Source organism: Herpailurus yagouaroundi, unplaced genomic scaffold (genome assembly GCF_014898765.1).
Source record: "Herpailurus yagouaroundi ecotype Mexico unplaced genomic scaffold, PumYag 185, whole genome shotgun sequence".
NCBI lineage: Eukaryota > Metazoa > Chordata > Mammalia > Carnivora > Felidae > Herpailurus > Herpailurus yagouaroundi.
Window position 1 is genome coordinate 15,102,849 of NW_024412416.1, and position 13,797 is coordinate 15,116,645.

A 13,797-nucleotide genomic window follows, 5' to 3' on the forward strand; every position below is an offset into this window, starting at 1 on the left:
GCCGAAGGGAATGAGCTGTCCGAGACAGCGCCACCAAATACATGGACCACGCCGGGAAGCCGGGTTTTAGTGTCTGACCTCCAACAAATAGAAGCCCGTCTTCCTGATTCCTCTGATTATCAGCAGTACTAAAAATACTGTTTTTGTTATTTTGCAAACGACGTTTCAGAGGGCCCTTGGAGCCGGGCAGGAGCCACGCCCAGGACCGCGATCACCTGCTGCGCAAGCGGCCGGGACTGGGTCCCCCTCCTCTCCTCTGCCCTCCCCCACCCCCCAGGCTGGTGGCTATTCTCGGATGTGGACCCCTTTAAAAATGACAAATGTCTTGTCAATACAGACCATCCATCCTCTCTTGCTTTCTCATCATTTTTCGGCGTGAGGAGGGACCCAGGCGCAGGCCCGGCGGCGCGTGTCACGCGGCCTGCATTGTACCGTAATCGCCAAAACCTTGGCCTAATTTGCAGCTAATATATCTCGAGCGAAGGAGTGGCGAGAAATCAGTGGCCCAAGGAGCTAGATTTAAGCTTTGTTGGGATCGGAAATTAAGGGACTGCAAGGGGGATGTGATTCATATTATTCTCCCCTCTCCCCCTCCCACACACGACCATACGTCTCTCCGCTCGGCCTGCAGGGACGCGGCCCTTATCTCTCCGCGGCCTGTGTCCCTGTCGCTTGCTTGTCTCGCTCCGGACCACTGTGTCTGGGGCGCCCTCCGCCTGGTTTCTCCTCGCCCCCGGGAGGAGGCGCTGGTGTCCGGGTCGGCCTCTGGTCCCTCCCAGCCGGCGTCCCGGAGCCCCCATTCACAAAGCCCGGCTTGGAGGAGGCGACACCACACACACACACACACACACACACACACACACACACACACACCCCGAAGAGGGGAGTTTGATCTTGTCTCATTGGTGTCTGGGGCCTGAAAGGAAAATCGTTTGGGTAAACAGCCAAGCTTCCAGGCTTAACGCCCGGCTGCCGCCCCCGCCCCTCCGCCCCCTCCCGCCTCCCCCACTCCCCTTCCACCCCACCCGCCACCCACACTCCGCTCCGCAGCCGGGCCCCGAGCGAGCTCCGCGCGCCCGGGCGGGAGCCGAGGGCTCCCCGGGTTCAAAGGGCCGCAGCCCCGAGGGAATGCCCTCCTCGCTGTGCCCCGAGGGGCAGAAGCGGACCGCAGGGCGGTGGGACCGGCCCGGGCCACGGTAGGAACCGCGAAACCTCCCGCTTCCCTAAGTAGACCTCGTCCCGGGGGAGGGCGCCGGGGAGTTCGGAGCCCGCAGGGACCTTTTCGCCAAGACCCAAGCGGAGGCCGAGCCCGAGCCCGAGCCCGGGCCGCAGGCTGCGCCTCGGCGCTCCGCCCCGGCCACGGCGGGGCACCCTGGGCCCACCAGGCTGTCGCAGGCGTGTGGACACGTGTGGCCCGACCACGGGCGGGGGCGGTGAGCCTCTGCTGGCCGCGCTGAGCTCCGCACCCCCTTGGGTGATTACCGGGTTCCCACCTCCCGCGGCTCCAGGAAAAAGCCTTTAATCAGATATTAAGCGTTTTCCGAAGTTTGATTCTTTCCAAAGGACAGTTTTTCAGCTAACTGGCTGTAAACATAATTAATAGTTATTAACATGCAAAAAAAAAAAAAAAAAACTCTGTGGTGTTTGAAAGGATATTGGTCTCTCTCTAGCTCACACTCTCAAGCCTGGAGAGAACATTGAATTCGGAAAATATCCTGATTAGATTATTAGACCTGATTCTGTGATGCTTCCCCTCCCCCCTCCTCTAATGAAATTCCTCTCTCTTCTTCTCCCTTCCTGGTCTCTCTGCTGTTCTCGCTCTCTCTTTCTCCTCCCAGTCTCAATCTCGCTCTAATCCAGGAGTCATTAGCAACACCCTCTGGCTACATGTTTTGCATCAGTGAAACATTGTGACATAGTTGTAATACAAACTCTGAGCCTTACACTGCATCTCGCGGTAGCAAGTGTAATAGCAATAAAAACCATTTTTCATCTCCAGGCATTATTCAGTACACACACACACACACACACACACACACACACAAAAACCCCAGAAAATCTGAATGTGAGCAGGAGTGGAGGGAGAGAGAAATGAAGGGAAGGAGAAGAAGAAGGGAGGGAAGGAAAGAGAGAAAGAGAGAAAGAAAGGAGCAAACCTTTCTAATTTCTCAAGCATTTCATTTGCTGATGCTTCTCCTCCCTTCTGTTTTTGTCCCTGCCCCTCACCCTTGTCCCTCAGTGGATCCCAGGACCCACCCTGCAAGTACCTCTTAGCTCCCAGGATCTCTCAACACCTTCCTCCACCCGGAGGTAGCATCCCTCCAGACAGGAAGACCCCAAGACTCCCAGAGGCCAGGCCACCCCTCCTCCGCTGGCCAGAGTGAGAGATCCTCATTCAAGTCCTGCTAAGAAATTAGGGCCTCTTTCCTGTGTGGTCCCTTTTAGGAATTCTTCCTAGCCCGATGGGGAAGGACAAACAACCAGAAAAACAACCTGGCTTCCCCCTCCCCCCCCCCTCCCCCGCACAGCCCTGTAGTTTCTGAGCAGGGCAGAAAGTACTGGTCACAGTGAGAGACGGAGCACAGCCTGTGAACTTAGGGAGACCGAAGATTCAAGAAAGGGTCTCTATGTTGGATTTGCTCAGGCAGGAAAATGCGGGGGCTTACGCACCCCCACATCCACGTTCTCCTCCGCCCCATGGGCCCCAGTTCCGCCATCATTATATGTGCGATCCACTGAGTTCCTTAAAACAAAAACCAAAAGAAACTTGTGGTGGAAACTGCGTTAGAAAAAAGACTGTACCCCCCCCCCCGAAAACAAAGAAACCACACAAATGCTCTCAGCACCACCAGATAACATGCCCTACTTTTAACACCACGTTTGGAATCTTCGCAGAAAAAAAAAAAAAAACTTGTTTCGTGAAATTTGTGTTTTACTTATCCCTTCTGTCTCTGGGACGGTGCACTTTGAAAACAAGTCGAAGCAAAGCCTCACTATATTCAGCGAATTAATTTTGCTGTATATTTTTTAGTCGTGAGGGTTTAAGAGCCGGGCGAGCCTCTTAAGTTTTCAACTGGAGGAAATAGGGTCCAATGCAGTATAATCTGTGCTTCTCGCTGGTGCTGCTTTCACCTGCCGACAGGTGTATATGTTTAAGGGCTGCATTTTGTGATTATTTTGTCAGCAGAGCCGAAGGCTGTGGGTATGAGGTTTGGTAGGCTGGCCACTGGCATGGCATGGACAAGTCCCTCTTATGTCCGACTGACCAGAATGAGTGAATTTGGGTGGACTTACAATTGGGAAGGGAAGGCTTCATAGGCCTCATCGGAGATATTTGCACTGGCCTCAGCTGACTGGCCCGAGCTCGGCGGCCCGAACCCATGGGCCTCCAAGAAAACATCTGTCATTTAGTTTATCTTTCGTATCAAAGCAGTGTCACAGCTTGGACTTGGTGAAATTAGACCTATTTTTTTTTCTCTTTCTCCTGCTATTTTCCCTTCACCCCAATGCAGACATTGTGCGACACGTCGGTCACAGATAATGGGTTTTAACCGATGGGAAGAAGGCCGGTGCGTTTCGGCTTCTCGTAAGGTTTTGACGAAGGAAAAAAGTCCGGTGCCGGTCAAGTTAGGCTGCAGAAGGCTGGGAACATGGCCATGCCATTCCAGTTTCCGCAGCGAGGTGGCGCTCCAGGGTGCGGCAGCGCACCCAGCCGGCGGCCGCCGAGCGCGCCGGCCGCGTTCCCGCAGCGACGCAGCGGCCGCGGAGCCGGGTTCGCGCCGGTCCCTGTCGCCTCTGCACCCGAGATCGGAGAGCGCTCAGCCCCCTGTGGGCCGACCGGTCCGCAGGGCGGGCGAAGGCCTGAGGCCACGACCGGGGAAGACGGGCGGCGGCGGCGAGCCGCGACCCCGGCCGGGGCCGGTGCACACTCCCGGCGCTGTTGCTCCGGGGAATCTGCGAAGTTCGCGTTCGCGGTGGGACCCGGGCGGGGCCGACGCCAGGGTGCGGGGACCTCGGAGGCTCCGGGATCCGCGCGCGGGGCTTCAGCCTCCGCCGGGTTTGCTGGGAGGCCCGCGCTCCACACCCCAGAGCGTCGCCCACCTCCTCCACCCCCAGGGTCGGCCGACTTGGCTCTTCTCTCTCTTTTCTTGTTTTAAGAAAAAATAAAGGAAAGAAAAATCGTATGCGCTCGCAATTGCTTTGTCCTCCAAAGTAGGCAGTTTTTCTGTTTAATAGGTTTTTCTTTTTCTTTCCTGTAAATTTCCTTTCCTTCTCTTTTCGTTCCTTACTTTTTCCCCCTCTTCCTTCCTTTGTTTTCTGTTTTCTTAATTTTTTCTTTTCTTAACCTACTTCTAAGAGATGGTTCTGAGTGAGTGGGTGGGAAAGAGAGAGAAGGGGCTGGGTGGCACGAGTCCTAGAGGACTCAGCGTTGGCAAATGGCAGCAACATTGAAGAAGAAACTATTTCGATTTATTGAACGCACTTGCGTCCTAGCGATTTCGTTTCCACACTTCTGCCTTCCCTGGGTATCTCACAAGCTCTAGGTCAACGCTGACCCGGAGGAAATGCGTTTCACCCGGTCACACTCCACCTGTGGTTGTCGCGGGGGGGAGGGAGGGGCTTCCAAAACATTTTTGCAACAGTGATAGGAATAATAATAGTAACAGTAAAAATGAACAGCCTTTCCACTCTGCATGAATTTCTTCCTGGGTTTGCAGCCCGGCTCCGTGAAGCAAGGGCAAGGCGGGCATCGAGCGGCTGTTAGCCTGGGCCCTCTTTCCAGCAGTTGGTTGCACTGGAACGCCCTGACCCGGGAGCCGCCACCCTTCCCGGTGGCCTCGGGTGCCCGGCCTGGGCCACGGTGGCCGCTGGCAAGCTTTGCTGAACCTGCACCCTCTCGCTTCCTACCAGCTGTGCTGCTGCTTTTAGCCGGGTTCTGGCCAACCTCACTTTCCTTGAAGTTATCTAGCGTAAACGCAAGAATTTTCGGCCCAATTGAGAAGTCTGCAGAAACTCTGGCGGGTCAGGTCATCAGGAATGTGAACGTAGCGACCAAGAATTATAAACATGATCTAAAAGTCTCTTCCAATTCATTTCTTCAAGTATTTATTTGAGTTAAGTGATGAAAAGTGACAGTTGTGAAATAGACAGCTTTTAAAAGTAATGAAGTCAGATGAGGCTTTAACCTGTCGATTGCTATAAATCAACTTCGAAAAAGACGAATGAAGAATATTATTTGGGCGCCTGACAGCCAACATTTGCTGTGCGGGTTGCGGGCCCTGGAGTCGGCCTGCGGGGGGCTTCCGGAGTGGCGGATCCCGGGGTCCCTGCTTTGGGAGCCAGCCCGAGTGAGACCCACGCTGTCTGCAGCGACATTTTGTGGTGGGCGGGTCTCCATTTCCGCTGAGGCTTCGGCCACGGATCTGGTCCACCGTAGTGTGTCTGGACAGTCATCAGCACAGTTGGAAATTCAGGGGACTGGATGCCACAATGTAGATGGGTGCTCAGCCCGGCTCCCCAGCTGGCTGAGGGTCTCCTCTTCTTGATCCAACCGCGTGGCGAAGGGCCAGGGCCTGAAAGACCCTTACTCTTTGGAAATGGTGGTGGCTGAGGTGGGGGAGGAAGGGGAGGAAGACGAGCAGGAAATTATATTTCCTTGAGGCCCTGGCGGGGGGTGGGGGTGGGGGTGGGGGTGGGGGGGCTTTGGGCTCTCAGTGACATCAACGGGCCCTAATCTGGGAGGGAGCTCCAGGAACAGAGGGGGACTGGGGCAGGCAGTTGAAGGTCTCCTAATGGGGGAGAAGGTTCTCAATTCTGCACCTGCGGGGGTCAGAGACCAGATGTGGTTTCTGGAGGGTGAACTGGTGGGGTGTTTTAAATAAATTTTAAACACTTTCTTGTAGCTCACATTTCCCCATCACTGCAAGGTGGGTCACAGCCAGACTCGGGGCATGGCCCTCTTCCCAGTGACTTCAACCGGTGTCCCCATCCCATCCCAAGTCTGAGCGAGGAAAACACGCCCCGGGGTGCCTGGCCTTCTGGGTCTGTTGCTCGCTCTTTCTCCCAACCCTTCCCCGAGGTGGGGAGGACACAGATGCTTCCCTCTCTCTCTTTTATCGCTGCGTCGTTGCTTCTAGGTCAAGTCGGTCACCTAGCGACCTCCCCAGACTGCTGGACCACCAGCAACAGGTTCTGGTGTACTTCCTCCCTGACCCTTCTACCCGGTTCCCTCTCATTTCTGGGTCAGGTGGGTGGAGACGGAGCACCTCTCGCCCTCTTCCCGCTTGACCAGCGAGTGCAACCCTCTAGAGGCGAGGAGGCGGCGCCCGCATCTTTGGGCAAGTTGCCTGGCTGGGTGGCTGTAAGGACCATCGGTGGCCCCGCATTCTCCTAGCTCAAAATTCCCAGACTGTTTACTGGTGGCAGCAACTCAGAGGACCCTCTGAGGATAAGATCCAAGAGAAAGTATAGGGGGGAAGTGGGGGGGGTAGGGAGTGAAGTGGACCACGCCCTCCCCTGGGACAGTCCCTAACCTCTTGGGGGCAGGCTGGGCTGGTGGCTCCATTCGGGGCCCCACCCTGGCCTACGACGCCTGCTCGCTGCTTGGGGGCCTGGTGCCGACCTTGAGCAACATCCCCCCCCCCCCCCCCCCCCCCGGGCCCTTTTTCCCTTTTTTTTTTTTTTTTTTTGGAGACCCGAACGTGGGAAAGGAGGCTCCCGCTCTATCTGCGCCCAACTTGCCCTCCGGGTCAGCTGGGGCTGGAACCTGCTCGCCCGAGACTCTGCAGCAGGCTGCGCGGCCACCGCCCCCGCCCGCCCCGCTGGCGCCAGGGTGCCCGGAGTCCCAGGCTGGGGCGCCGAGGGCGCGGGGGCCTCCAGGACCCGCCTGGGTGGAGGGTGGGGAGGAGGGACGGCAGCTTCCAGCTTCCGGCGGGGCGGTGGTGGTGGTGGTGGTGGTGGTGGTGGCGGCGGGGGGTGGGGGGGGGGAACTCTTCGGAGGAGGCCGGTGGAAACTCCTCCTCCACTCCGCCCCGAGGCAGCCGGGACTCGGCTGGCGGCGCGTCTCCGCCCGCCCGAGCGTTTCCATAAATCAGGCCGCTGGCAGGCTGCTAATTAGCTCAGGCCGAAAAGAATAGGAAGAGGGAGAGTCCAGTAGTGCTCGGCGGGGTGGGGGTGGGAGCGCCGTAGGTGGGAGATCAGAATTGCCCCAGGACCTGCGGGCGACTGCCTGGGGCACCGCAGCAGCCCCCCCGCGGAGGCCACCGCAGATCGCTTTCCCCCAGCCGGGGCCTCCGAGCTGGGGCCTCCCGATCACACGCCTCCCGCGCTGCGCGCACCCGGGTGTTGGACCCGGCCCGCCCACCCACGCCGAGGCCCCCTCTCCCACTCGCTGAGCGAGCCCGGCGTTAATTAACTCTCCCCTCGCCCCCTGCAATATCGGAAGACTTTCAAAACTCATCCCCAAGTGTTTCCTCTTTAAGCCTGAAGCCTGCGCTTGGAAACAACCGCCAGGAAAAGAGGGAGCTGGGTCTGGAAGGAGGGTCGGTCACCTCAAGGCTCCGGGGTAACAGGGCTCCCCCAAGGACTGCGGGTTGTAGGCGGGAGGCTGTAAGGCTGTAACCCCACACCTCTTCCCCCAGTGAAAAAAGGCAAGACGGGTCAATCAAGATCAGAAATAACCCTAAAGTCGGATTATTGATTTCCATGTAAATCCGGAGCAGAGGACGCGGCGAGTGAGAGCGATTTCTGTTTATTTTCTTTCCGTTCCTCCCCCACCCCTCTCTCAGCCCGCCGGGTTTGGCGCCCCTCCCAGTCCTCTCCGCCCTCCGCCGGGAAGGGACTCTGCGATGACATCACCGTGGAGACCCGCGGCCTCCCCGCCCCCGGCCCCGGGACCCCGGAGCGGAGATTGACAGGTGTCGCTCGCAAGGACAATGCCTTCCAGGTGTCACCGTCACAGTCTCATCCCTCCTAACCCGCCCTCTCTGCCCCCTTCCCTTCCAACGCTCCTAGCCGCCCCACCCCCCTTTTCTTCTCCGAGGGAAGCTCTCTCGTCCCCCCCCCCCCCGCCCCCCAGCTCCGCGCATCTGGGTCCCGGGTCTAGATATGCGGGCAGTGGGCCGGCGTGGAAGGGCAGGGATGGCGGAGACTCGGCTTGCTGTCTGCCGCAGGGCGGCTCGGAGATCCCAGAGCCGCGGGAAGGGTCCACGCGGCCGTAGCCCGAGAGTGGGCTAAGAGGGCACGGGCGTGTGTTTTTAAGAAACCAGCGCGGTCTCTGGACTTCCTGCCTTCCCTCTGCACCCGCTCCCCCCCCCCCCCACACACATAATATAACAGACGCTAAAATAATCCTGCCATCTGGCAAATCCCAAATTTGGCGACCAAGCTCCTAAAGCAACGGCGAGGTGTCATCCCGGGAGTAGGTGGCTGGTCCTGTCCCGCTCTCCCGAGAGGGGACAAGGGCATCGAGCTCTGCCCGCACCTGCCCCCACCACGGCCGGACCTCGTCCTCCTCCCCCCCCCCCCCATCCTTGCTCTGACCCTGGCGACTTTGTGGCGCTTTCCTCCCGATCTGGGCAGCGGCTCTGGGGGGTGGGGGGAGGTCGGGGGTCGGGAATGGGGGTGCAAGAGTTGGGGGGGCTTCCGCTCCAATTTCCACCAAAATTGCTCAATGAGCTAAAACCCAAATTCGCCTTCATTATGTAACACCGAATGTAATTTATAGCCGGGCGGCCTGTCGGCGGCGATTTAGATCATTTGGTGCTAAGGATCACACTTATTAGATTTCTTCAAAGCCGATGGGGGTTTTCTTTTTCTTTCTTTTTCTTTTTCTCTCTTTCTCTCTTTTTCTTTCTTTTTCTTTCTTTCTTTCTTTCTTTTTTAAGGAGGGTATTTGTACTAAATTGCCCAGTGCTGGTGTGATAACTGTCAAAAGTTTGACATCAAAGGAGCTAATATTATTCAGTTACCAGAGAAGCTGTCTGTCTAAATAAGAATATCTTAATTACTGCATCACAAAGGTAGGAAAGGGGTCGGATCTGAAAACGGCAGAGGCATTCAGCCGCTCCTTTTGATGCGCTATCTACGTTCGACCGATGTGCCGCTCCTAATCAGGCCTAGTCCGATTTCCTTTCCTCTCCCTGTCGGTCTTCTGAACTTTATAACTATATGTAAACACGTTGTCAGTGGGGACCTAATCTTCTCGGGTTCTTATTAGAAGAAATTTCCATCCTCTCTCGTTCTAGATTAGGCAGTGGAGTCCGCTCCGTCAATGAAGGGACCAAGGTTTCGTGGACAATAATGTGGCAATTGTTGATGGTTTGTGACCCATAAAATGTGGAGGTGACTGCTCTGGCTTTGGTATGTAATTATGCAAAACACTTTCCATAAAGACTTGCCATTCGATCTAATGGTAGTCCCTGCGGTCCATTTCAAAAAGGGAGGGTCTATGTACAGAGAGAGAGAAAAGTAACATTTGTTTTAACACAGGTTTTATGGGGGGGGGGGATGGATAAATACAAACACATCGCAACGCCGCCCAAAGTATTTTTTGGAGTCAAATTAAAATAATTACGAAGGGGTTTAATAAGTTAATCATAGCAACACGGCCCATCCAAACACAGAGGGAGGGGTGTTCAGGCTGCAGCTCACCACCTCCCAGCCCGGAACTGTCCTTGAGGGTGGCGATTTACCTTCTGCTTGTGCAGGGGTGGGGTGCGGCTGTGTCTCAGCTCAGTCCACCTAGGTGCCCCTCTGGGATCCGAAGCCTCAGTGGGGGGCTGAAATGGGGGGGGGGATGGGCGATGTCATCCACCCCCAAATCTCGTCTGTGGAGTTATTTGACAGAGGGCACTTGTAACAAAGCAGCTCTCTCTGAAGAAGTCCCCCCCTTTCCCTCTAGTGCCCCCAGGGCCCCAGGATTTAGGGATCCCCAGAAAGGCAGCTCGGAGGGAGTGCCAGGGCTCGGAGGGAGTGCCAGGCAGTGCCTGACCGGTTTGGGTGAGGAGTCTCAACCCCGAGCCCACGCTCAGAGACGTCCGCAGCCCAGTGGGGCCGACTCCCAGCTGCTAGAGCACCTTTGCCAAGCACCCGAGGTTTTATTTTATGTGTGTGGTTTTTGAAATACAACATAAAGAATTTTCAAAGGCCTGAGGAGGAAAGGTGGAATGAGAAGGGTCATCATCACCGGTCCCGACCCAGCTCCGGCCGCCAGTTAATACAAGCATTTCTCTGCCACTTCCAGGGCCCCCATCCTGCCTGGGTCCACATCCCCCCCCACCCCCCCAGAACTGCTCTGCCACCAGCTCGGAGGCCTCACCGCCCACCACACAGCGACACTGCAGTGTGAGCCCCGCAGAGGCAGGCGACAGGGGATTTTTCAAGGGGGAAATGATGATTAAAAGACAGAATCATCTAAATATCAAAGTGACACATGGGAGACCTGGAAAAAATATTTAAGCTAATGAAAAGCAAATAAAGAAGGAGGCACCGAGGCTGGGAAATTAAATATTATGTTTAAGATGGCGCTTTTGTGTGGGCTTGAAGATTTCCGATTCATGTACACATAATAAACACTCAGGGTTGTCATCTGGAGGTGCAAATCTGAAAGATATTCCAACAAATAAAGTGCTGGCAGAGAGAGGAATAAAGAGATCGGCGCCTGTCAGGGGTCAGGCAGCCTGAGATTGCTTCTAGAGATCTTTTGAAAATTTCACACGATTGAAGGCTTAGGGGCTTCACTACGCTCGCATTTCAAACTCAGATCAGTGGGATCACAATCAAAAATAGAGGTCCGGAAAATTGTGATGCAGAGATGGCCACGGGCTGCAGGACCTCTCTCACGAGTGCTCTCTCGCGCGCGCTCTCTCTCTCCCTCTCTCTCCCTCTCTCTTTCTTCTCTTCAAGACAGATACTCTGACATGGGCTGTGATCCTTCGGATGACAGTTGTCAGAAAAGAAAGAGAAAATTGCATCTTGTCTCGTAACTTCCTTCTAGTCAAAAGGAATTTAGGGTCTTATGTCCAAGAAAAGAGGGAAAAATTATTCTTTGCTAGCTAGCATAGGACCATAGCTCAAGAGTTTGGGTTTTCCTAATTAGTGATCTATTCCTGGACTTTTAGATCTGGTTTGTTAACACAATTGCTCATTTAGCGTGTTTTCCTGCAGCACACTGAAATTTCTTACCACTGGCAATTTATGCAAGTTCAGGTATGTAGACAGGAGTATACACTTACACGCACAAGTATGCACACACAACTTTAATCACTAAACCCAGAGATTGGCCTGGTTGCCTCTTATTTGGTGAGAGTTAATGCTCACTCGTATTTCGTGCCCCCCCCCCCCAAGATGTCAGCACTTTCTGGTTCAAACAGGACACAGAAAAATCAATTGTCTCTGTGATTGATCCACCAGGGGAAAGAAAATAAAAGGAACTGGTGGGAAGGGCAGTTCTATGAGAACAGACCAAAGTAAGGAATTTGAAATGGGACCAGGCTGAGCAGAAGAAGAAGAAGAAAAAAAAAAAAATACTGGTTAGACAGCCAGGGCTGGAGAACACGTTGGGGACAACCAGAAGCAATGAATGTCAACTTTACCAAAATAGGAATCATCTCCAATTAGCTTCTACTGGTTTGGGAACTTTAGGAGGAGTAAAACAAAGGGCTAATTTATCATCACTGCCAACTCTAATTTTTAGCTGGCTATCTTAGATAAACAAGAAGTGATTTGGGGGAAACCATCTGAATTATAGTTGGGTTTCATTTCCTCTGAGACCAAGAGGAGCACAAGTGAGTTTCCTAAGAACTTCCCTTAAGTGCAGGTTTTAGGAGATCTCTCTTGAGGAGGGACCCCCCCACCCCCAGGGGAGAAGAGGCCGGTGTAAAGGACTCCTGTTTTCCTGAATTACCGACTTAAACCGTTAATACCGTGTGCTCTTTAACAGGTGGGCAGACACGGAAAAGTTCCATAAGAGTTGCACTAACTGGTTTCACAAGTTCAAATCCGTGACTCCTCCCGCGTCTGGAGTTTGGGGCAGCGGCTGCGGGAGCCCCAGGTTTGAGGCGCGGCGGGAGGACCCCGCAGGCCGCCGGGCGGTGGGACAGGCCCCAGCCCCTGCAGCTTCGCTGCGCCGGGCGGAGAGGGAGCGAGAACGCGGCCGCAGGCGCCCTGGGTTTGGTGATTCTGGAAGCAAGGTGGAGAAAAGTGGAGCGTGCGTGCCCTTCGACTCCTATACTTCGAGCTTTCGCAGACACCCGAGGAGCCAATTCCGACCGCAGAACTGGAGGCCCTGTGTCTGAAGGGCGGCCTCTACCCTCAAAATCGGCCTCTCGGTTCCCCGCCCCCCAGAATCACGGTACCGGAAGAGCGAGCAGGTTCCAAGTAGAACTTGAACAAGCTCGAGCAGAGCTGCAAACGGAGGGGAGCTTTCTCTTTGCAGAAGGGCCACCCGCAGGGCTCTAAGTCTCGCTCCCGGTCGCCCATCAAGGACCAAGCCCTCCCAGCCGGGCTTTAAAAGCGAGCTTTCGTGCAGCGAATACTATGGGGCCTTTCCTGGCACCCCGGAGAAGCTCACGGAGTGCAAAAGGGGCCGGCAAGGATAAGCAGAAGGAAGGAAGCCGGGAGACTGAGGAAGGGACCCCCCGCCCCCCCCCCCCCCCCCGGGGCCGGAGGGGGCTGCGTGTGCTCGGAGCCGGAGCCCGAGCCGCGCCCGGGCCCCAGCGGGGAGGCGGCGCACGCGGGCCAGGGTTCGGTCGCCATCGACGCCACCGCGGGCGTGCTCAGGGCCCGGGATTTCCCCCAAGCAGGCCGGAGCGGGGGTCCAGGCTGCTCCGCTGGAAAGTGGGAGGTCTTGGGGTAACTCTTCCTGCAGAATGCAGACCCGGCCGGAGCCTCCGTGAAAAACACCAAGAGCGAAGCGGTCGTGAGGGCTGCCCGCTTGGCCCGCAGCAGAGGGGTTTCCTCGGACCAGGAAGGGAGGCGAAACCCGCGAAACTCGACCCCTCCTGCAACCGCTTAACCGGGAACTCCAGGGGCGGGGACAAGCGTGACAACTCCAAATCACAGGCTGCCGGTGACCTCTGGTTATGTTGATGGCTCCCTGTTTCCTACCATCGCCGGCCCTGGGAGCGGAGGACTGGCGAGGAACCTTCCCTCTAGCCGTCCCATTCTCGCCTTACGAGAAAAAAAGAAAGAAAGAAAGGTCAGGGCCGGGCCCAGCGGAGAATTGTAAACTGGAGGTCAGAGGCTTCACGGGGCTGGAGAGGAACCCGCGCCTCTAGGTTTTAAAGCAAACAAAGCCAAACACAACCCAAACACGTCTGGCTGTGCATGGCCCAGAGCCCAGTGCGTCCAGGGCAGAGCGCGCGCCGAGCACCCTGCTCCGGGATCATTTCGGTCCAAACTCGGGGCTGGGCCCCGCGCGCCACGGCCTCGGCTCGCCTCGACTCAGGAGACCCTGTGTGCACCCTTCTTCGCAGCTGCCGAGCCCCTCCGGCCAGGCTGGCTCTGGGAGGGGCGGGGAGGGGGCAGCGCCCAGGCCAGGGAAGGCGTGGGGTCAGGTGGAAAGCTCAGGGGCACTGGTGGCAGGGAGGCCACCGCCGGGACCCCATCCCAACCTCTGTATCTCGCGCTCTGCCCTCTCCGGGAGTAAAGCACTAAAACATCCCCGGGTCTAGCGAGTGGTGGCTAGGGAGAAGCGGCGCCACCGGAGGCGTCTTCCGGCTGCGTTACCACTGGCGCGGAAAACCGAGCGTTTCCACGTCGGAAACATCCCGTGGCCGCTGGGGGAGGCCCGCCCCG

At 56.4% G+C, this 13,797-nt stretch overlaps 1 long non-coding RNA gene across 1 annotated transcript in view; it reads left to right on the top strand.

Moving 5' to 3' along the window:
• Positions 1–1,008: 1,008 nt before the first annotated feature.
• Positions 1,009–13,797, top strand: part of LOC121042469 (uncharacterized) — a 62,979-nt gene continuing 50,190 nt past the window's right edge. Inside the window, exon 1 of the long non-coding RNA XR_005796241.1 lies at positions 1,009–1,196. This is a non-coding gene — a long non-coding RNA (uncharacterized LOC121042469). The remainder of the gene's footprint in view (positions 1,197–13,797) is intronic.